This window comes from Protopterus annectens, chromosome 1.part1 (assembly GCF_019279795.1).
Source record: "Protopterus annectens isolate FY-2018-M chromosome 1.part1, PAN1.0, whole genome shotgun sequence".
NCBI classification, from domain to species: Eukaryota; Metazoa; Chordata; order Ceratodontiformes; family Protopteridae; genus Protopterus; species Protopterus annectens.
This window is the reverse complement of record NC_056726.1, coordinates 1886937612-1886960512: the sequence shown is the minus strand read 5'-3', so window position 1 is coordinate 1886960512 and position 22901 is coordinate 1886937612.

Sequence of the window (22901 nt, the reverse complement as noted above, 5' to 3'; positions counted from 1 at the left end):
GGGCTGGACAACAGGGGCAGCCTGCCCCTCCAGCTGCACCAGGCAGCCCTCCAGTTGGTGCAGCCATCCATCCAACTCAGAGTGGATGATGCTGCTCACTATACCTCAGAACTTGTGACGGGTGACAGGCTCCTCTCCACGCCTGTGCCCAGGGGGGACAGGCCCCATCTCCTGAGGTGGTTCCACCCGAAGGTGGTGCAGGACCAGTGGATGAGGAAATTCCAAGTTGGGTCCCAGACATGCTGGGGCCCGGTACCAAGGCTAGATGAGGCGGACCAGGTGGATTCGCCGGGATCTACCTTCCCAAACATGCGATGGTGTTGAGGTTATCCAAGATATATTGGTTAGTCATGAATAAAACATTTCAAAATTAGTTATAACAGCATGCGTGGATGTTCCAATTAACACAAACCAACAGATCTGAAACAGTTGCATAGCAAACAGAACATGTGCATAAATGGAACAACAGTAAGCATTGTAACATCATCCCAGTTATAGTGACGACAACAGGCTACCAACAATGGTATTTGAACAAGGTATGTTAATATGCAAACAATAAATATATGAACAATAATAGAACACAAGTCCCAACATTAGGTTTTCAGAAAAACATACCCGTAGTATATGAATAATAATTAGTGATGCAGATGAGGGGTGGGTGGAGAGAAAAAAGTCCATTAACAACTGCATAGGCTTCTATTTTTCATAACAGTAATGCTCAATACTCTACAGGTCTGCCTTCACGTTACATCTATCTATGGCCCATAGCTTCTGTAGCACATACATATGTGTTAAACTGTCAACCTGTAATGGCATGGGGCACACTGCGACAACTACGGATACATTACTAGAGAGGGCTTGTACATGTCAGGGTTACATATCTGACAAAGAAAGGGTATCCTGTACTGATGTGTGAGTCTACTACTGGCATACTTCCCTGGATTCCTATCTGTGTCCAAGGTGATTGCAGTGACCACTAGCCATGACAGCATAACACTTGAGAGACATATATCGGGGAGAGTGCATAGTGTATGTTCCTATCCTGCTGTCATTTGCAGGCATATGGATTTGGACAGTGGAACAGTTGTACATGGTGTATTAGTATACCCTTCATACAACTACTACACACATTTCTTTACCTGTAAGAGCTGTGGAGAAAATATCTGTTACACTTTCTGACTGTTTCTACAAATATTCAAGATTTCTTTAGTGTATATATGCACACATCTCAGTACAACTCCCTGGATTCAAACTGTGTCTGGGTGTGCTAAAATGAACAACAGGCCTATTTTTCATCTCACTGAGCTACTGGGAAACTGATGTCTCTTGCTTGACTGATTTCTGCCTAATACTCTCTGGGTTAGACAGTCTGACCTTGTAATCCTGATATCTATGCATGGCAGACAGTTATTGTACTGTGTATTAATCCTTTGAAATAATACAATCTGGAAAGCAAAGGTTAACATAAGAATGTAATGCTACAGGGGACACACTATAATACTGTAGACATTACTATTCAGGGTTCAGAGCTTAGTACATACAATATTACATACTTCTTTTATATCATGTTTTACAGCTCGACATTCTACTGTTTTGCATACTAGATGGTTCTCAGAAGAGCCTCAGTTAATTCATGCTGTCAAAGCCATTTGCTGTGAAGAACCTGTACACATTCTATTTCTACAACAACATACCAGAGTAAACACAACAGTTTGTGGTATAAATCTTTATTACATTAAAATGACACTTTTATTAATGGATATCCTGTGGATCAATATTAGTGTGACAAACATCATTTATTCATTAGACGCAAACACACTATACCTACTGGTAGTAAACAATGTACTCCTTATACTTTATGGCACTATATATTGCAAGATAGATCTGTACTCACCAGCTTGTTGGTGCATCCATGTCAGTCTGTCAGCATGGGCCTCAATACTGCTAGCCCTCTCTGCTGTAGCTGTAGGGGTGAGAAACAAACATTATGCATACCAGTCTATCACATACTCCAGCTAGAATTTGGTAAACTATATCTGAGATACTTACAAACTGCTGGAGCATGGTTGTCCTGAGCATCTTGGATCCACTGGGCTAAGAGCACCCCCTTCCTCCACTTTAGGTCAGTATAGTGATTCTGTACCTGCTCAGTTTGAGGGATACCATTGGCACTGGTAAGGTTGTGTGCCAGATGGTCCCAGGCTTCCACTTTATACTGTGAGCCCTGGTACTGGCCCTGCAGCAGTCTCTTGTCATGGTTTGATATGAGGAGCCCAGCTATGACCCTGGACTTCAAAATACCCCAGCACTGTGCCCAAAAGCACAAGTCCTCTCCAACAACTGACATAGTTCTTGCACACATCAACTACAACAGGTTCTGGCTGTATTCCCCCCTGCACAGTTTAAATAAGGCCATATTCCTGCCCTTTTCCATCATTGGACCATTTCAAACATTCTGAGCACAGCTTAGCAATGTGCAAACCCGCTAAGTGGAGGTGAGCTGTGTTTAAAGGGGTAGATGCTGAGCAGTGCTTAGTGGTGCCCAATTCTGCTTAGCTGAGCTGACTGTTGCTTAGAATTTACATTTAAGCAATGCTTAAATCAGTTAAGCAGAGCTAAGCACTGCTTAGAATTGCTCAGTTTTCATTATAAAGAAATATCAGGATTGTAGATTATTTCATCATTACTGGCATATAATTAAGTGTATATAATTTACTTTACCTGACATCCCCCTATGTGCTTTCATTAAATTACCTTGGAGTGTGGTTACACTGTATGGCACACTTGTGTATACGTGGGTGATTTCACATGTTATATGCACTCACACTCCCATTTTTGACCAGCTACACTACCCTGGGTGACAAATATCACTTACTACATAAGTTAACATAAAATAATTAATTTTAATAATGCTTTCCCATGTACAAATAAAGTGCCAGTCTTGGTACTCAAACCGCGAACACCTGCATACAATGCCAGGACTCTAACCACCACACTATCTTGTGGGTAAGATTTTAACTATACATTTTTATTTAGTTCCGATGAGATGTTTAAGCAATGCTGAGCAGAGGGCCATAATGCACAAACCCTCTCAGCTACACTTAAGCATACCTTAGAATGGAAAAAAAAAGAAAATTAATAAAATCACTTTATTTACATGTATCAATACTCCTTGTAAGTCACAGTAAGGGCAATTGTAAGGGGATAAATAGTGACAAATTTAAATATTGCTCTTACAAACTTACAAAGTTGATAGAACAATACATTTTACATTAACATAACTTTTCCGAAGGATGTGGAGTCTTAAACTCAAATGTTTGTCATTATTTAATGACTGCAATCCTCTGCTATTTGCCAGGTAGGGACAGATATTTGGGGAAACAAACCAAAAATATGAGGCAGACATCTGGACATTCTGTGAAAACCTGTACAGTTGAGAGGTATGGCTGTACAGCACTTTCACAATGCAGGGGGATTTCTAGATAGCTGCTTTCAGTGTCTGTGGACAATGAAAGCACTTAGAAAGTTCTGTATGGCACTTTGACAATGCATGGGTGTGTGGCAGTAACTGTCACACACACCCTGCATTGCTTCCTATCTAAATAGCTGCTTTCAGTATCTGTGGACACTGAAAGCACTTAGAAAGTTCCATATAGCACTTTGAAAATGATGTGGGGGTGTGAGACAGTACCTGTCACACACCCCCTGTATTTCTTCTTATCTAAACAGCTGCTTTCAATGTCTGTGGACATGGAAAGCACTTAGAAAGTGATATACGGCACTTTGACAATGCAAGGACCTGCATTGCTTCCTATCTAAATGTCCTTCCTTCAGCATCTGCATGGCACTTTCAGAGTGCAGGGGCATGTTAGATGGGTGGGCACTACTTAACCACACCCCCTGCACTCAGTAGTGTTCATGTCTGCTTAGCCTTAGCAGTAGCGAGCCTTCATGAATATGTTAAGGCTGTGCGGAAATGGACACGGTTCAATCTGTGCAGGAATAGCACTATTCCTGCATGGAGTTTATTGAATCCTGGGGTTGATCTTTTTATGTCTGTGACCTGCATCTCCACAGAAAAATACCTAAATCGGCTGAAAACAGAGTAATTGGATTTTAGATTAAAGGGCTGAAGAATGTTACCCTGGAGGTGGGTAGACCTGAGCAGCTACAATATTAAAGGCTGTACCACTCAGAAACATCTCATAGGAAAGTTGAAATATAATCAGGGAACTTAAGTTGCACAAAAAGCAAATTAGATTAGCTTTTTCATATCCTGGACAGGCTTGGCATTCCACCATCTAATTCTTTTTTTCAGATGTATAAAAAGCTACTGAGTGCTTCACGGGTATTAGTTCCACAATTAAAGATAAAATCACCACTACATATTCAAATGCACACAAAGTATTCCACTCAGAACAAGTACTGGTTATTACATGAACATCTTGTCATCCACTTATTCTTGAAGCTAAAAAGAACATAGACTTTACATTGTGTTACTTTCTATAGCCAGCATCTTGATCTTACTATACTGTGTTTTGACAGTATGAAGTTTCTTGCTCTTTTAAGCACATTGGTATTCAAAGATCTTTATGATGTAGAAGATCTCACACTAACATAATAAAAGCAATGGTAGCCTCATTGCCAAAGAGACTGGCATTAGATTCTGACAAAAGTCAGAACTACTCACCACTATTTAATCAATTGTTTTGTTCTGAAGAAAAAGTGGTGACTACATAGCCAGAAAACCAATTAGTTAAACTTCTGAAATAAATATAGTGTTATAATATTTTCTGAAGGTGCTTAGTGACCTTTTTATGGCAAGTGACTAATGTAAAGCATCCAACATGATCCTCTTGAATCTTCTTTAGTCCTTTGACATGGAGGAATACTAGTTACTACTATCTAGTTATGTAAATTAAAAATAACAAAAACCATTGTAAGAACCATGGAGCATTTAATATATAAAAAGCACCAAAGTGAAAAAAAGTAATAAGCTTCCACAAATATGCTTCACTGGGTTGTAAAATATGAATGACTTAACACACAATTTATTAAATCATTTACTGTTCTCCCATAACTTTAGAACATGTTTAATGCTTATCTGCTAGTTAAGTCCTGGTTCCTGTCAGAACAAAACATTTATCCATTTATATTCTGCATTGTCAGTTTCTGTAATTATATCAACACTTCTATTGTTTTAAATAACTAGCAAAACCACAGATTAAAAATAATGAGTGCCTCACACAGTGTGACTTGTTGGGATTTGCATGCTACTTTCTCCATTTTTTGTTGGGACATTTACATAAATTTTGTGGATTTTATTGGAAGGTTCAGATTTGGTTTGGATAATTAACCACATGCAGGATTCAGAGTAAAACCTCTATGATAAACATACCAGGAATTTTCCTGTGTTGTCTGCTGCTGTAGGGTTTCTCTCTCTCTCTCTCTCTCTCTCTCTCTCTCTCTCTCTCTCTCACACACACACACACACACACTGTCTCTCTGATGTGTCATGCTTCTTTTGGTTCGGGAACATTGTTAGGAGAGTTGTGCTAGGTTATCACTGTTATGTGCAAAACATTCAGATTTACCAGTCCTCCACACAATGACAGAGTCTGAGTGTTGATAATGTAACATCTTCCTCACTGCTCTTGAGCTGAGTAAAGCAAAATTTAAGTAAGCTGAATCCAACATGAAATGTTTCATTGTGATACTACAGTGCTGCTCCTGATGTTTTACAGGAATTAGTCTTGTGGATATTAAGTTAAGCCTTGTGGATAAGGGGGCAACCTGAAGGCTGTTCCTAATACAAAGCTCACAGTGAAATATTTTGAGCCAACAAGAGTTTAATTATCCTTCTGACAGTTTAAGGACATCATTGGGTTAAGGACCTGATTCGTGCACTTCAGGAATGTTATCCTAAAAATTGTAATAACTGTACTTCAGACTGAATGGACTAAAACAATCACAACTTCATCTAGTGTAGAAGGCCTTATTATCATCCTTAAATTTTTCTTCTCTTGGAAGCATAAACTATCTCTCAGTAAAATGTCATATTACACATAAAGTGCTACTACTAACATTCCTAATCCTACATGAGAAACCATTCCACTTAAGGGTCATGAAATATCTGTTTGATGGACAAGGAGTGACTGCAAACACCAAGGAAGAAGGGAGAGACATGTGGATTCTCTTTGGTTGCCTTGTCATTCAAAATATCTTATTTTGCGAATGACATAGCATAGCTCAGTCTCTATTTCTAAGGTTCAGTTGAAGCTTCACTTAAGTGTTAAACTTGTGTTGACCACTGTACTACTGTAACATTGCACATTCTTATATCTTTATCACACATGTTTATTTTTAATGTTTGTTCATTTCTTCAGTTTTACACTACTCTTTTACAACCAGTAGCTAAAAGCAATAAAGAAATAAAAGTTCAGGTTTTAAAATGTTGTACTTCTAAGTATCTTAATGAAACCAATTGGATACATGAGGGTTAAATGAAAAACAAAATATGGTAATGTTATTTTGACAAAATCAATGAAAATTTCAAAAATACACAAGAACAGACACAAAACATTTTTTTCTGGGAACCCAAAAAAAGAAAGCAGTTTCTTAAGTAACATTTGTAGTTCAGAGGAGAAATGTGAAAATAAACATTCTATATGTCTGAGCTGCACATATCTGCTGCAGATCTCTATGGGTTGTATAATTAATGCATTGTATCAAATGTAAATACCTTATCCGCGGTGGTGGTGCTGCGGTAGCATTGTCGCCTCACAGTAAGATGCTGTCCGGTTTGATTCTCAGCTAGAGAGTCTTCTGCATGTAGACATGCGTGAATGGGCGTACCTTCGTGGAAGGTTGTGCGTCAGGGCTGGCAACTCGGCATGTAAAAATCAACTGCCAATCATTAGCGGACCGGAGTTCCGCTGTGGCGACCCCTAACTGGGAAAAGCCAAAAGACACATCAAATGTAAATACCTTGTGCCTCCTCAGCCTGACAAAAGAAATACATACTATCTAAGGTTTGCAATATTTACAGGTTAAAAGCTTTTAGTGGCATTTAAGTCTGATATTTTCAGTATGTTCTTGATTGATTGATTGATTGATTGATTGATTGATTGATTGACTGATTGCTGACAGCAGGAGATAGAGTCATACTCTTCTGACTGTGCACACAAGTTGACTGCATTAAGATTAGAACCCCTACCTACTTACAGAACTTAATACAAGCACCACCGCACAAGTCTAAACACTCTACTTGTATCAAGATTATGTCAACCCAGATCTGACTCAAACCCACAGTCCCTGGCTTAGTAGGTGAATGCCTTATCCATTAGGCCACTGGGGCCTGACAAAGAGTAGTACTTGGTCAACTGCCCTTGATAGCCATTTTAAGTCTAGCCAATTAACCCATGAAAGAATCAAACCCTGCACCTTGTGTCTGCAATGGAAACATCTTAACTATTATGCCAACCTTACCCATGAAGGCAATTAATGCCAAATTTGTGGTCAGTAATCAGAAATTCAACTTGGGAATTAACTTTCATCCATAACACTAGGGAGTGTAGCTTGTACTTGTGGATATGTGAAGATTCTTGTTAAATGGTTTCTCCAAAAGTGTTTGTAGAAAGCAGAGCCAGGATTATAGGATGTTTGTTTAATCTAGTATCTTGACATTTAAACTACAGTATCAACCATATTACTAGCGAGAAATGATAAAGGTTTATTAAAGATAAATTCTGTAAATAGTTGGACTAAATGAGCACATTGACTGGGCAGTCCTTATTTTATGCAAAATGTATGTACTTTACTTAGTAATGTTCCTATAAACATATTTTAGTAAGGTCCCATACAGCAACAGATGATAAAATGTTGCATGGTGATAAGAATTACAAAACAATGAATGTTTTAACTGATAAAGCAAAAATAAAAATCTGAAGTACACACTCGACTTTATAAAGTGGAACTTAACAACTGTGATACCAGTAAGAAGCAGGGAATATAAAATGGCAGAAAGTACTTCACATTAACTATTAATGACTAACTAAGAAGCCACAAATATACACCTGGAAGAAATATCCACTATTCCAGAGTGATTTTTTTATGTGTTACAAGTGAAATATGATCATTAGATGCAAAGAAAAAGGTAGAGTTATTAATTTTTATACTGACAGGCAGAACTAGCTAAAAACATATAATCTGTAATTTCTTTCTGACCTGGGTAAACCTGAATATTCTTAGTTATTACACTGGCAACTCATTCAGTTAATTCAATACTTCAATTAAAATGCAGTCTGTTACTAACAGATATGCTGAATAAAAGGCTGCTTTAATGTAAGGGCCCTTGGTGTCCCATTTAAGAGTTAATTGGCAATTTCAGACTAAATTAATTAATGAAGGCACTGTAGTTCATTATTGTCACATATATTATAATGCCAAGTCTCTGTTAATTGCCTTCCATGTAATCTTCTCCTGTTAGACAAAATCAGGTAAGGGTTTTTGTTTTATAATAATTGCCTTTCCATACTCATCAAGTATTAAGTACATTTGCTTATAAATCCCTGAAAGTTCTTATCTCATATCTTTGTGGATCACAATAGTTTATTTTTCCATCCTTCTTGGGGTGAGAGGTGTTGCAAAATAAACATTTCAAGGCATAAAAAACAAAAAGTGCTACTTAAGTATTAGCATATACCAAAGGCTGCAGTGTCGTATTCTTTTCTGCTGAAAGGGTGAAAATAGTGGGAAATTAACAAAACTCACAATGAATAAGTTTAAAAAACAGGAAAAGTGAAGCTAATGAAAAATGAATCTACCTTAATATAATCAGGCAAAAAACAAAAGATTGTTAGTCCCGTTATATACAGCCAGAATGTTCCTTGTCAAGAGTAATCTCTGCAACACTATTTACATCATCTATAAAGAGGCTTAGAAAATGGTGGAACATGCTTAGAGAAGGACAACAAAATGGTGTGCAGTCTGCACCAAAACTTTTGTTAAATGTTAGAAAATTATTGTAGTCTTGAGGAAAGGCAAGAAAGGGTAATGACATGACAAAATCATTAAATACTTCAAAGGAATTAGATGAATGCAGTCCAAGATTCTACTAACTTAAACAATGTATGAGAACAAGAGAAGATGATCTCAAGACAGAAGTAGGAAGCTTACAAGAAATGTATATACACATTCATTTACAGAAAGGGTTCTTGGTCATGCCAGCAACTTTCCTACAGGTTTAAAAATATTGAGATAATTCAAGACTACATGTGGAATGCACAAGATAGCTTGTAAGTGGAATGGGAATAGCTTAAATGGTTGGTAAAGTTGTCCTTTTAGTGTTTTCTTTTTTCCAGTAGGTATAGTTATCCCCACAATAGACATTTACTGATTCCAGTATCTGTTTCTGCATTATTAACAGGGAGCTAGAAGATTAAATCAACTACATATATATACTTTCAGTGATTAGTCAAACCAGTAGAAAATATTTTATGCTGCAGCAGTTAGCAGGATAATGATTAATGTTTTCAGGGATAACACCAAAAACATCACACAAGTCACAGTTGTAAGAGTGAGATAAGGTGCCATATTGAAACAGGGAAATACAAGCCCAAGTTAACTGAAAGCACCAGCACAGAGAGGATGTAAAGGGCAGACAATCAAGCAAAAGTAGTGGTCATATGACTGCAATAAAATGCACAGAAGCAACAGAAATCTGTGACAGGCAAAGAGATATAACAGCCAAAAATCAGTGCGCATGTACACACAGAGAAAAGGATAAAGAGACAAACGATAGGATGGTGATATCCATAGAAATAGTCGACATACAGCAAAAGCTAAAGCAGTAAGACAGGCCACAGAATATGCACAGACAGGCAATCCTGGGTGACACAGTGGTGCAGCAGTTAACGTTGCCATTGGTTTCCTCCGGGTACTCCGGTTTCCTTCCACATTATAAAGACATGTATCTGGAGCATTTCTCCCCAGGCCTCTGCTGAAAATAGGCTCATTCCTAGTCGGGCTTTCCTGGTCAACAAATGTTAAATAAAATAAAATAAAAATAAAATCTATGATGTATTACTTCATATGTCAGAACTGCCACACGTAGTTGTGAAAATCTAAGAAAGAGAGCCAATAGATCAAGGCAAGATGCTAAACATTGTGAGCAGTCTGATGAGAAATGGCAGAAGTGTATTTGTAGAAAGGGGCAAAGGGGCCAGTATCAATGCAGGCTGATTCTGCATGTGTGTGCAGAACAGCAGACATAAAGACACTTGCACCCTTCTCATAAATACACAAAACATAACAATGCATAGTCCAGCAAAATAGCATGCCCCATTACACTACAGAAGATGTGCAAACTGGAGAACAGCACAGCATGTAGCACCATGGTGGGAATCATACTGCAAACTGGCTTGCACTGAAGTTCAATTTTTTAGTATGTTCTACCTATGATATTTTACAATTGAAATAGTGAAAAATCGCATCCCATTGTAAATTCAGCAGAAATCTTGTTATGTGCTTTGGACATGGGACAGAGGAATAAGCATTGATCTGCAGGTAGTATATATACAGGTACACTCTATTAAGTTGTTGTGTCCTCTGTTCCATGCCAGTGGCTTGTCTGCAGTATGGTATTTATACATGCATGTTACATTTGTGGATATTGCTACAAATACCATAATTTTCTAATAAAATAGACAGTCCTTGGTAATACATACTGTCAGAAAAATACAGATGAAAGAGACAGCATTGCTGCTAATAGAAATATTGCTTCCATAATGTCTTTCCTGTGGTACCATGATCCATAACATCCAAATATCCTATGACAGTTGCATAACACATAAGTGTCTTCAAACTGTTGACAATCATGTGTATCTTATATCTTAAAGTTGAAATACATTGAATTTCATTGGAGTTTTTTTGTAATCAGTCTGCTGGGCTACTGTAAGCCATCTCACAATAAAATAAAGCTGATAAAGCAGCTAAATCCTAAAATTAAATGTTGTTTGAAATCAAAAAAGCCATTTACCTCTGAATTGGTTGCTTCCTTCATTTCAAGGCATTGATGATGTCAATAGCTTCCATGTGAGTTATGCCAAAGAAGTGCAGACCTCTGCTGCATTTCTAACAAAAGCACTGATGAAACTCATTTCATTTCATCTTTGAAATATGATTGTGAGTATGGAAGATAAAAAGAAACTGAACAGGTACTTTATAAAAATGCACAACAGAAATACAAATTTTCTTGTGTGAAGATCAGGGTCCTTTCTCCAGGTAATATCCCTGTGTTACTCTTTGACTGGTTAATGCCAAGGACAGCTTGTCATTAACTGTTTATGACAAATTGGTTGAACTGATGTCAGAACAAAACATTTAGTTACTGTATGTAACTATAATGTTGGACCATGTCTGGTTGCTACTCTGAATGCCTGCTGAATGCTGATTTAATTTTTCCTGCTTATTACTACTGTGTACTTTAACCTTAAAAGTGATCATTATAACTGTGCATGTCTTTGGCAGTATATGTTTGCTGTGTAACTGTAGAAGATTTGTTAGCACAGACTGGATTGTGCTATAGGAAGTATATACAGTGCACCTACTGGCTTAGCAAATAAATGTATACATGCCCAACTTCAATGCACAGAGGGATAAAGCCATGACTATGATCCAGATGGCCTGACTAGTATGTTCATCCTAGGTAGAATCAGTGGTGGTTCAGTTGGTTGTCCACTACCAGCAAATGGAGACTCACTGCAGATGAAGATACAGTCAGAAACCAAAATTGCAGGCTTTCTGTTTCCCAAGCCAATGCTAGTGGCTCTCCCTGCATGTATGAAGAGACGTTCATCTGCAGGTGGAAGCATCAGAGGTCCTTATAACGATACAAGTACTCACATTAGCTACCAGGGATGGGTTTAGTGCTATGTCAGTGTCCAAGTATGTAAAGGCTTCCTGGGCTCTCAGAGCTGGAGCTAGGAAGTGACATTGGCAGGGGACTGGCAAGCCACTTGGTCAGCTTTAAGACTACACGAGGGGGGAATTGAGGATAGCAGCTCTATCTTGTGGGCCCACAGGCATACCTTAATGATGACCGCTTCTGTTCACTGATATCTAGGGCAGTGACCATAATGCCACTGTCAAGGGAACAAACAAGCTTGAGATCCACTGGAGGAAAGATAATAGTCAGCATGTGAGGGGAAAAAGCACCAAGAAAAAAAATAAATTTATGAATGCATGAATGAAGAACAGTGCTGCTTCAGTAATATATATAGTAGACAAACGTGGTAGCCATGCTTGGATTTCGCAGAAGATTGCCATATCCCGATCCTTTCTTCTGTCTAGAAGAACCCAAGATGATTTTTTTTTTCATTCTTAACCAGGTGAGCCCAATGGATGCAAAGGACCTTTTCCAGAGTGACTTAGGTGCACTTTTTAGATGATTCACTCAAAGTCATATAGCAGGCAAATAGAGGTAGAAGAAATCAAACTCTGTACCCTAGACTACAGGCAGCAGGTCATTTACAGCTTAGTCCTAACCCTCTGCACTAACTGCCAGGATTCAGTTTAGTTATAGATAATATGCCCCATAGGAGTTGTGACTTATTGGGGTGTTGGCTGTTCTTCATTCACTGGAATTCTATGAACATTAATAGTTAATGTACATCAATACAGGGCTTGTGCCATTGTACACTAATGAGAGAATGTTTTTCATCTGCCATGTTGCATCACCTCAAATAAACAGGTATTGTGCACACAGTTTTTCACCTCCTGTTGATTTCTGATCAAGCAAGTAGTGCATGAGTACTGACCATCTTCAGTGATGAAATCTACCATGATCCTGGAGTTTAAGAATGATGACATGGACACAACAAATCAGCACTGTTTGCAGTAGGGTCTCTGTGAGATGTGTATAGTACCTCAGCAAAAATAAACAATCCATTGTCTGAAGGAAAGGAGCTCTTGTGATCTCCCTTGTTTTTCCTTGCCTACTTTTTATACTGTGTTTTATTTAATCACCAGTGTTACTGCTGCTGTTCTGATATTTTCAACTTCTTATGTATATCTGTATCCCTTGAAGTTTATTACTGTATTTGCATCATCACTTCCAGAAGGCCATTGAATGAGCTATCCACCCCTTTAAGTTAAGAAACTGCTAACATTTATCTTACACCCATCAAATTTTTTCATATATTATCATAGTATTAAAATTTCCTTGCTTGAAGAAATATTCTTATTTCACCATATTTAGTCATAAGCTATTTAAAGGTTCAATTGCTAACCACTTTCACTGCCTTCCTATCCACCTGGTACATGTTAATCCAGTATAGCCAAACATTTTATGGTTACTTATTCAACCACCTAAACATTCAGATAATCTGCAATCACATTCCCAAAAATCATTCATGGTACTGGAAGGTATTTTCATCAGGTCGCTAAGCTTGTCAGCTCTTTGCTACAAAATACTGCATTCCACCAGTCATAAATATTGTATTTAGTGATGGCAGAAAAGATATGCATACTACATATTTTATTTAAATTGATCTCATTCAGACATCTGGTGTGTACACATTCAATAAAGCAGCTATAATTAGTTGGTATGGAGGAAGTCTATTGATGAAATTGACTGACCCCATGCTATTACTTGATCACACTTAAACAGCTATTGATCTGCCTTGGCAGGGATATAGGAATATGTTACAATTTTATTTGATTACAGTCTATAATAAACTACCTATCTATATCAAACAAAGCTCCTCATTAGCACTCTTCAAGAAAAATTTTGATGATTGGATGGGAAATAGGAAATTCACCCCGGGGATCACCTCTGTGGCTCTGCTCGACAGTGGCACAGGAAAATAATTTTCTTGGGTGGCAAAAGCCAGGGTACCTTTTTGGCTGGGATTGTATAGGCCTCAGGACCGATAGCCTAGTACCTACCTATGAACCTATGAACCTATGACATCTGAGGTTTACACACCCAATAAAATATTTATCATTGGTGGGTACATAAGCTGAAAGTGGCTGAACTCTGCTGTCATTTAAATACAGTTAAACAGTCATTCTTCTGGTTTGCAAGAGCAGTGCCATCGTTTATATATTTGTGGCAGGCAGATTTATTTATGTGAACACATTTTTGTTTATGAGCATTTTGTGTCACCTTTTCATAGCAAAGTGGGTATGACTTATTAGAATGGGTACCTTGTACAAAAGCCAGAAACTACAACCTGTGGTATTTTACAAACATACCAAAGACAACCACAATGTTTGACTTTCCAGGTGGTATTTTATTGGCCTGAAGACTGTTTTTTCAGCCATAACCCAGGTCATATATCAAAAAGACAAAATCACTCACAGCAGTGGCATTTACAAAATGTAATTATATGCTTCAGAACTAGAATTAAAAAGAAAATATAATATAAAAATAGAGAAAGAACTGTCAGGAATATGCATTATACTCAACTTCTAAAACCAGACTGCAAGCTGCACTAAATCATGTGGTAAAATATGCCAAAAAGAAGTTTGTAGGTGAGCAAATAATATAGTTAATGGGAAATCACACTGTCTTTACTGAAAACATCTTTAGATTCATTTCCCGGCAGAGATGCATATTTTCTTTTCCTTACTTTTCCAAATGCAATCTTTACTAAAAATGTCTTTAGATTAATTTACCAAAAGAGATGCACATTTCCTTTTTCTTACTCTAGCAAATATATACCTTATAAATTCATCATATATATTGGCCAGGTCTGAAATGTTGCATTATACCTTGTTTTCAATGGGGCAGGGAGTTATATAACTTGTCATCACTTTCCAAGTGAAACTGCCTTCAGGAATATATGTAGGCTAATTTTCCATTGCACTAGATCTAAAGTTCATGTGTATTAATAGAGACGTATGGGGTCAATGGAATTGTGCTTGAGCCCCACACTTTAGACTCATGTAGTGGCAAATATTTTATGAAGAAATAGCTGCATGTGTCTATTTATATCTAAAATCAGCAGCTTTGTGCATGCATTACATATGTATTATGACATACTTTTCTAAAAAAATTTGCTAGAAAATTTCTATGGTTTTAGACATACAGACCTGTATTTCTAGGTAACCACAGCAGGCACATATGGCTTTTTGGATGGCCTAATTTTTGCCACTCACTTCACAAAAATATACATTTGTCATTTGTTCAGGCTGACAAATGGAGTTTATATGAACATCATAGAATTAGTGTGCTTTTGTGAAATCATAACTACAAATACCTCTTAGAAAAAACGTATATATCTGTTGTTTTAAATATTACAGTAGAAAACAGTTTTGATATATTCAGAGTAGCAGCCACATATATGAGATGCTGCCATCACATTAATTTTAGTTAATTTATGCTACACTTTATAGATAGTCGATTATCCACCTATCTTGTCCTGTAAAACTTATAATATATTTAATCAATATATAAAATTTGAATTCAAAGATAGTCAAATTCATATAAGAAGGGACATCAGGAGCTGACTGACTATGTACTCAGAGAACAATCGGTTTACAGTAAAAGTATAGCTATTAGTTATGCTCAGATTAACAAATATAAAAAGTAAAAAATGCACGGACAACCCCGGAAAGCATAAAAAATAAATAATAAATAAAACATAAAACACTCCAGTAAACCAGTAGTCCAAGAGTTATACTTCACACTCCACAACAAATATCCGCAAAGATATAAAAATGTAAATACTTTTAATAGAAACGTAATTTAGTGCTTTCACCAAAAAATAGACATCAACAGAACCACAAATAAAGGAAGTTTCTCAATTAAATATAGCAGGAAGAGAACTCCACCTCCCTGATCAACCAATTACTTTAAAAAACAAACAAGAAAGTCATTTTAAAAGCCAAGTACATTAACTCTTTAAGTAACAGCCAATATTAAAAGGTACAAATATAAAAACTAAAGAAATGCCAAGTTAGGCTCATGTAGTATCCCCAAAAAACACATACAGCTCTGTCCCACTAGATTAATTCTCCAACAGGAACAGCCTTAGACAGTAATGATAAACAGAAATTTTAATGAACCCAATCCAATACACAGGTTAAGCACTTTCATCCTTTAAATATTGGACTTCATCAGAACCGTAATAATTGAGAAAAACGTACATTTAAGTATCTTATTAAAAAAGAGCACGTGTATAACTTTGTCCAGTCACACAACACATTCAACTAAGATCAGTTTCCATTAAATTCCCTGTAGCTATGTAATCCAAAACAAATTACATACATATTCAGCTTACTAAAGTTAAACTCTATATTTTATTTTCTAATGCCAAGCAAAAGTTCTTGTTTAATTCACATGCTAAAAATATTCTACAGATTCCTATTTTTCTTTGCAATATTTAACTTCATATTTCTTCTCTTCTAAAGCTTCATATTTTATATTATCATTTATTGGGACATTTTTGTAAATAATTCTCAAAAAAATTTTTACTATGGTTTTGTATTTAATTCTCTCCATCCTTCTCCTTATGACTTTTTCACGTCTTCTCCTAAATTATCACACCCTACCTCTACAAATAATGTTTGCACAATACCCTCATACTATTCTTTACTCTTCTCACCTTGTTTGTTACATTTTAATTTCCTTTTTCATATTCTGTTTATTTCTCCTTTACCCCACCACCACCATCATTTACCCTGCCTTGATATGTGCCAAATTTCTTCATAATTATACCATAACTTTTCAAAGCCATATTTTCTACTGTTATGGTCTTTCTCAAAAGTTCACACAAGAACAAAGTTACTAACTGTATAGTGTCACAGCTTTCATTTTTTCTTAATTTAAATAGTATGCCCCCTGAATCACTGGATTCAGCCATAAGCCCCATTTTGCTCATACACAAACATCAAACATATCTTTATCAAAAGTCTCTGAAAAATATGTAATCCAGCAGTTTGGCTAGTCAGTCCTAATAAGCACATCTTAATTAACTTTTCTTTAACATCATCTTATACTTATATGGTCTCCAATGTTCCACAGTACATCTTATTTTTTCATCAGTATTCTTCTACATTTTCATTTTGTCCAAATCCAAATGTTGGCTAGGAAATAATAAATTGTTTATTCCAACCGGCTGAGTAGATATGTCTTCTAAATCACCAAGACTTGATCAGAACCTGATTATTGCTACCCAAAACTCATCAGTTTAAAACAGAAATAAATTAACCATGTGATCATAAAATTTGAAAATTTAGAGGCACGTGACATATGAAATATTTAATCCAAATATCTACAAATACAAATATATATATATATATTTAAATAACACTAATAATAATATATCATTAAATTCATTTAACAAAATTATAAATATGAAACTGTAATTTGCTTAAAATAACCGAAACAATACCTAAAATCAAAATCCATTTAAAATTTGGCTGCCCTTAATTTCAGTACACTGGCAATTAAAACATATTATCATTCAAACTGGGAGGATTTATGGCATTTAACATCAACTGATATTGTAGTTCCTTATATTCAATCATAGTTTCTAAGGACCCACCCCTAGGGCTCCTCAGAACCTTTTCTAACACAGCAAATTGAAACTTATTAAATTTCTGAAACTTAAGTGAATACCCCTACATAGCATTGTTTTCATTGCCTGTCCTGATATTATATATATATCTTCATATAGTCTTTTATTTAGACATATTTCTGTCTTACCCACATAAAATGCCTTAAATGTGCCCCAGTTTTTTCCAGTTTGGTTATGTTATCATGGGAGCTGAAGTTTATTTTTTGATCAGGTTTTACTTCTTGCTGGACTCTATACATCTGATATCTGATACTATATTTTATGGAATGACACCATTGATAAAATGAATGAATGTTTGAAATATATTAGTGATACTACTTATTTTTGAAATGTACATGTAATTATCCACCCAAGAGGCTGGATTATTTAGATGTTACAATATATAAAAATAAAGGACATTTTCAGTCTAATAATTTACAGAAAATCTATCTTCTCTAATTCTTACCTACACTATAAAAGTTGCCACTGAACTGTACAGAAAAAAAATCTTTAAAGGCAGGTTTGCTAGGTTGGCTAGAATTGTGTCCAGTGATGAAACTGTCTGGTCAGAGTGTCACAAACTTCAACAGATGTTTCTGGTTAGAGATTCTCCAAAAAAATTGTGTATGATATTATGTTTGAAGTATTAGGTGACAGGAATATTAAATGTAAGTCAATACTAGGAAAGGCATAGTTAGAACCCAAGTTCACAAGGAATACCCCTGTGAAGGTTTGCTAGAGCATTAGCTTTAAAATATCAAACCTTCATATGTCAAGTGAAGAGTACTGTGACCTTGAATTGGGACATTTTACAAACAGATAATGTTTTGTCACAGGTTGTTGGTTCGCAGCCCAGATTAATACACAAAAAGGATAGCAATATTAAGAATTACTTAGAAACCAATATGAAAACTTTAGGGAATAATACAGATAAGATTAAAGGAACAAGAAAATGTGGTTGCTGTAATCAATGTTACATTTTTGAGGGTAGCATAGCAGAGATCAGTAAGTATGAATAACAGGTCAAACTCATTGATGGCTATAATTGTGGAACAGCTGGTGTGGTTTATTTAGCTATTTGCATCTTTTGTCAGGCATTTATGTGGGTAAGACAGAAAGTGTCAAAATAAAATAATACATGAATATATATATATATATATATATATATATATATATATATATATGTATATGTATATACACATACTATATATTTAACAGATCTGTATCCAAAGACTGACAAACCAAAAGACTGAAAATTAAAAATACTGAATGATGTAATTTTCCCCTTCTCCACTGTTGTGTGATCTTGGAGTTGGAATATATAGTTAGCAGGGGGTGTGGGGGCAGAGCCCCCCCCACATAAGGGGTGCAGGCGGGCTTGCCCCGTGCATTAAAAATGTGTTCAGTATTTTGAACTTTCAGTCTTTTGGGATTCAGTCTATTGGTTTGTCAGTCTTCTGAAGTAGTAGACCTATATATATATATATATATATATTCACTTCAGAAGCTTGAAATACTGAAATCTCGAATTTCAGTATCTCGAGCCCAAGAAGTGGAATCCACAAAGCAACGAAAACTAAAAACTGTGAAATTCAAAACCTTGAATACCGGAAGTTTTGAATTTCACAGTTTTACTACACACACACACACACACACACACACACACACACACACACACACACACCATCCACCACACAAACACACACAATCACTCTACTACATGAAAGAAGGGGGGCAAGCCCCCCTGCACCCCCCATGTCCACACCCCCCAACTTAAATATTCTCACTCTGAGGTCGCACTACATATAAACACACACAAAACACCACCACACAACCTACTTTCTCTTCACACACACACATCACAGCAACAAAACCCATTGATACACACCACAGCCCCTACCCAAACCCCTTAATACACACACACACTTACCTGAATGCATGACCATAGCGGAACTTTAGAAGCGTGAAATTCAAAACCTCCGGTATTCGAGGTTTTAAATTTTGCACTTCTAAACTTTCACTATTATGTGGATTCGGCTTCTTGGGCTCAAAATACTGAAATTTGAGATTTCAGCATTTCGAGCTTCTGAACGGAGCCCATATATATATATATATATATATATATATATATATATATATATATATATATATATATATATATATATATATATATGAGATTAGTAAGAGCAATGAAAACAATACACTGTACAGTCATTCACTTAAGCGTCAGAAATTTAATATGTTTCGATTCACCGTGTTGGAAAATGTTCCATGGAGCATTAGGAGTGGTCCCTGGAAAAAATTAATTGAATATAAGGAACCATGATGGCAAATGAGATTAAATGCCATAAATTTTTCTGGTTTGAACAAGAATGTATTGCCTGTGTACTGAAACTAAGAGGAGCCAGACATTTAATGGATTTTGATTTTAGGCATTGTTACAGTTATTTTAAACAAATTACAATTTCATATTTATCAGTTTGTTAAATGAACGTAATGATATATGATTATTATTAGTATTGTTATTTACACATAAATGCATTTTTATTTATAGATATTTGGATTAAATATTTTATATGTCACATTCCTTTAAATTTACAAATGTTACAATCACATGGTTAATTTATTTCAGCTTTAAACTGATGAATTTTAGGTAGCAATAATCAGGTTCTGATAAAGTCTCTGTGATTTTGCAGAAGAAAACACTCAACCTGTTTGAATAAACATTTTATTATTTCCTAGCCAACAATTGCCTGTCTTTTGAGATACATTTTTATTTATTCTTTTTGATGTGTACTGTATCCTGCTGTTTTTGGAGTACTTTACTTATCAAGTCTAATCTATATTCATCATATCTTTCTACTTCCCCTAATCCTTTACTCTTGTCAGCATTTAGTTTTCTTCTTTCTATTGTCTATCTATATCACTCGAGTAGCTTCTTCCACTTCATTCCTTTCTTTTCCAGTTATTATCATATCATCCACATATGTCAAAACTCACGGGATTTTGTTTACCCTTTCATGAACCTGCACTTAGCTCTCCTACCTTTTTTGTTTGCCTACAGATATTATTTACACAACACATGAATAACAAGACACTTAAGAGTCACACTTGTTTGATGTCTTCCTTTACTTTACACTTTTCTCCACCCACTCATTCACCAAAGGTAACAGTAACAAAATAATATGTACTTCTACTAAAAATTGTATGTGCAGATCTTCTTAATCATTTCTTGTATTACTTTCTTCATCTCCTTGTGATGAATATAATCAAATATTTTATCTAAATCAGCAATTACTAATGAACCCTTCCTAGTTCTTAAAACCTCTGTAGTCTATTTTTAATCCACCATCATGTTCATCCGTCATATTTCTTCCTTAAATTTCAATACAAAAAATGTTTAATATACTCCTGTACTGTATTCAATGAGAACTTAAAATCTGCTCCTATTAAAAACTATAGGGTCACAGTCCCCAAACTTCTTCATCTCCCCTTTCTTTTTAAGAACTTTATGTAGCCTTCATGTTATTTTCCTGTCTCTCTGTCCCTCTCCATCTTAGCCACTCTTTACTTACTCTAATACCTGCATCTGTTTTCCTCTATTGTTATTGGCATCAGCATTAACTCTTTCTTTCCCATTTTGTACAAGCAGTTAGAGTGTTAAATCACCTAGTGTTAATTTTTACACTGCTGGATGGCTAGCCCTGTCATGGTCATTATTATGTACCATTCCATACCCCCCCCCACACACACATGCACACACACAGACACACACACACAAACACACACACACACACACACACACACACACATACACACACACACACACACACACACATGTACTTTGATGTAGTTTAGAAAAAAAAATTGAAATTCTAGTAGGCATTAGAGGCTACAGTTTCTTGCATTTAAGTTATGCAATAGTTTATGTCATTTGACAAAGCTGTTCTCACTTTTTATTTTAATGAACACTATTTTTAACTTCTCTTCAGTAGTCATTTTTTACTTAAAAAAAAGAAACTGGGTTGAAAATTACATTCTACTTTTACTTCCTCCAAACTTTATAAAAACATTCCATTGTTTCTATGAGTTCTTTCTTATCTTTGACGTATTCTCTTTTCTCACTAACTAAACTTCCATAAATTGTGTATTATTTGCTTTTTTACTTAAAAAGACTATAACCTATTTGCCATCCAAAGTATCCATACAGTGTCTGCCCCTTGCTAAAAATAAGTGTCTACTTTTCATTGTTAAGCTCAGCTGATCTCCTTCTGTAGCTGTTCATGAATCAGACTGCCTTTTACCACACTCTTCATATTTTATCCTCCATATTTTGTACCAGACATTTATACCCTTTTCTCATTTTTTTTCTTTCAGTGCCACCCACCACGTTATCTAAGACTCATAAAAATCTACAAATAGCCAATCCCAAAATCTTTTAAAATATTGTCTTCCACCATTTGAAAAGAAAACAGATATCTGATTTTCAGTTCTTTTACTGTAATTAACCTATTTTATCATATTTTGCAAACTATTGTATTATAAAATGAAGAACCTGCCTCTTGTAAATCATTCTTTATGTCCAATGCTTCATTTAAAAAAATAAAATTAATTTCTGTTGCAGTTTAATTGGGAGTAGAAGTCAGAGGCATAGGTAGCAGCTTTAGCAATGGGATCATTCAGAGGATTACAGCAGACTTTATTTAATTCATCAAGTAAATGAAGAAGGTTTTCTTTTGAGAAGTTCCTAAACACAGAGCTATTTACAGAGGAAGTGCCACCAGCTTTAAAGGAAAAAGTAACTAGATTATGGTCTGATTTAACAAGGCATGATGATATATATGGAAATGGGCAAGCAGTTGCCATATTTATGAGGTGTATATCAAGGATAATGGGGCCCCTAGGAAGATGGTTAACTATTTGTGAAAGAGAGAGACAGCATCTATAGTGTCAATGAAGTGCTGGGCATGTCAGCCATTTGCAGTTTAGGGTCAGCCAGTTTACTGATGGAGACATCAAGTTCCCCAGTAGATGAGAATTTCAGCTAATGTGTTAAGAATAGCAATCCTTCTCAGAAGGGAAAATAAAGCATGCTCTGTAGCTAGCTATGAAGTGGTAATTAACCTTGTTTATGGTGATTTGGACTTCTATGTGTTCAATTGTGGTGTCTCAAGGAATCTGTCATGAGGTGATGATATCCTTGACAAATACCAATGCTCCCCCACAATTGCCAGTAGGTCTGCAGACATGATAGGCATTATAGTCCAGAATAAAGAGAGTACTTTTATTGCTCTGAAATCATGTTTCTGTGACTACACATACATGAATGTCTTCAAG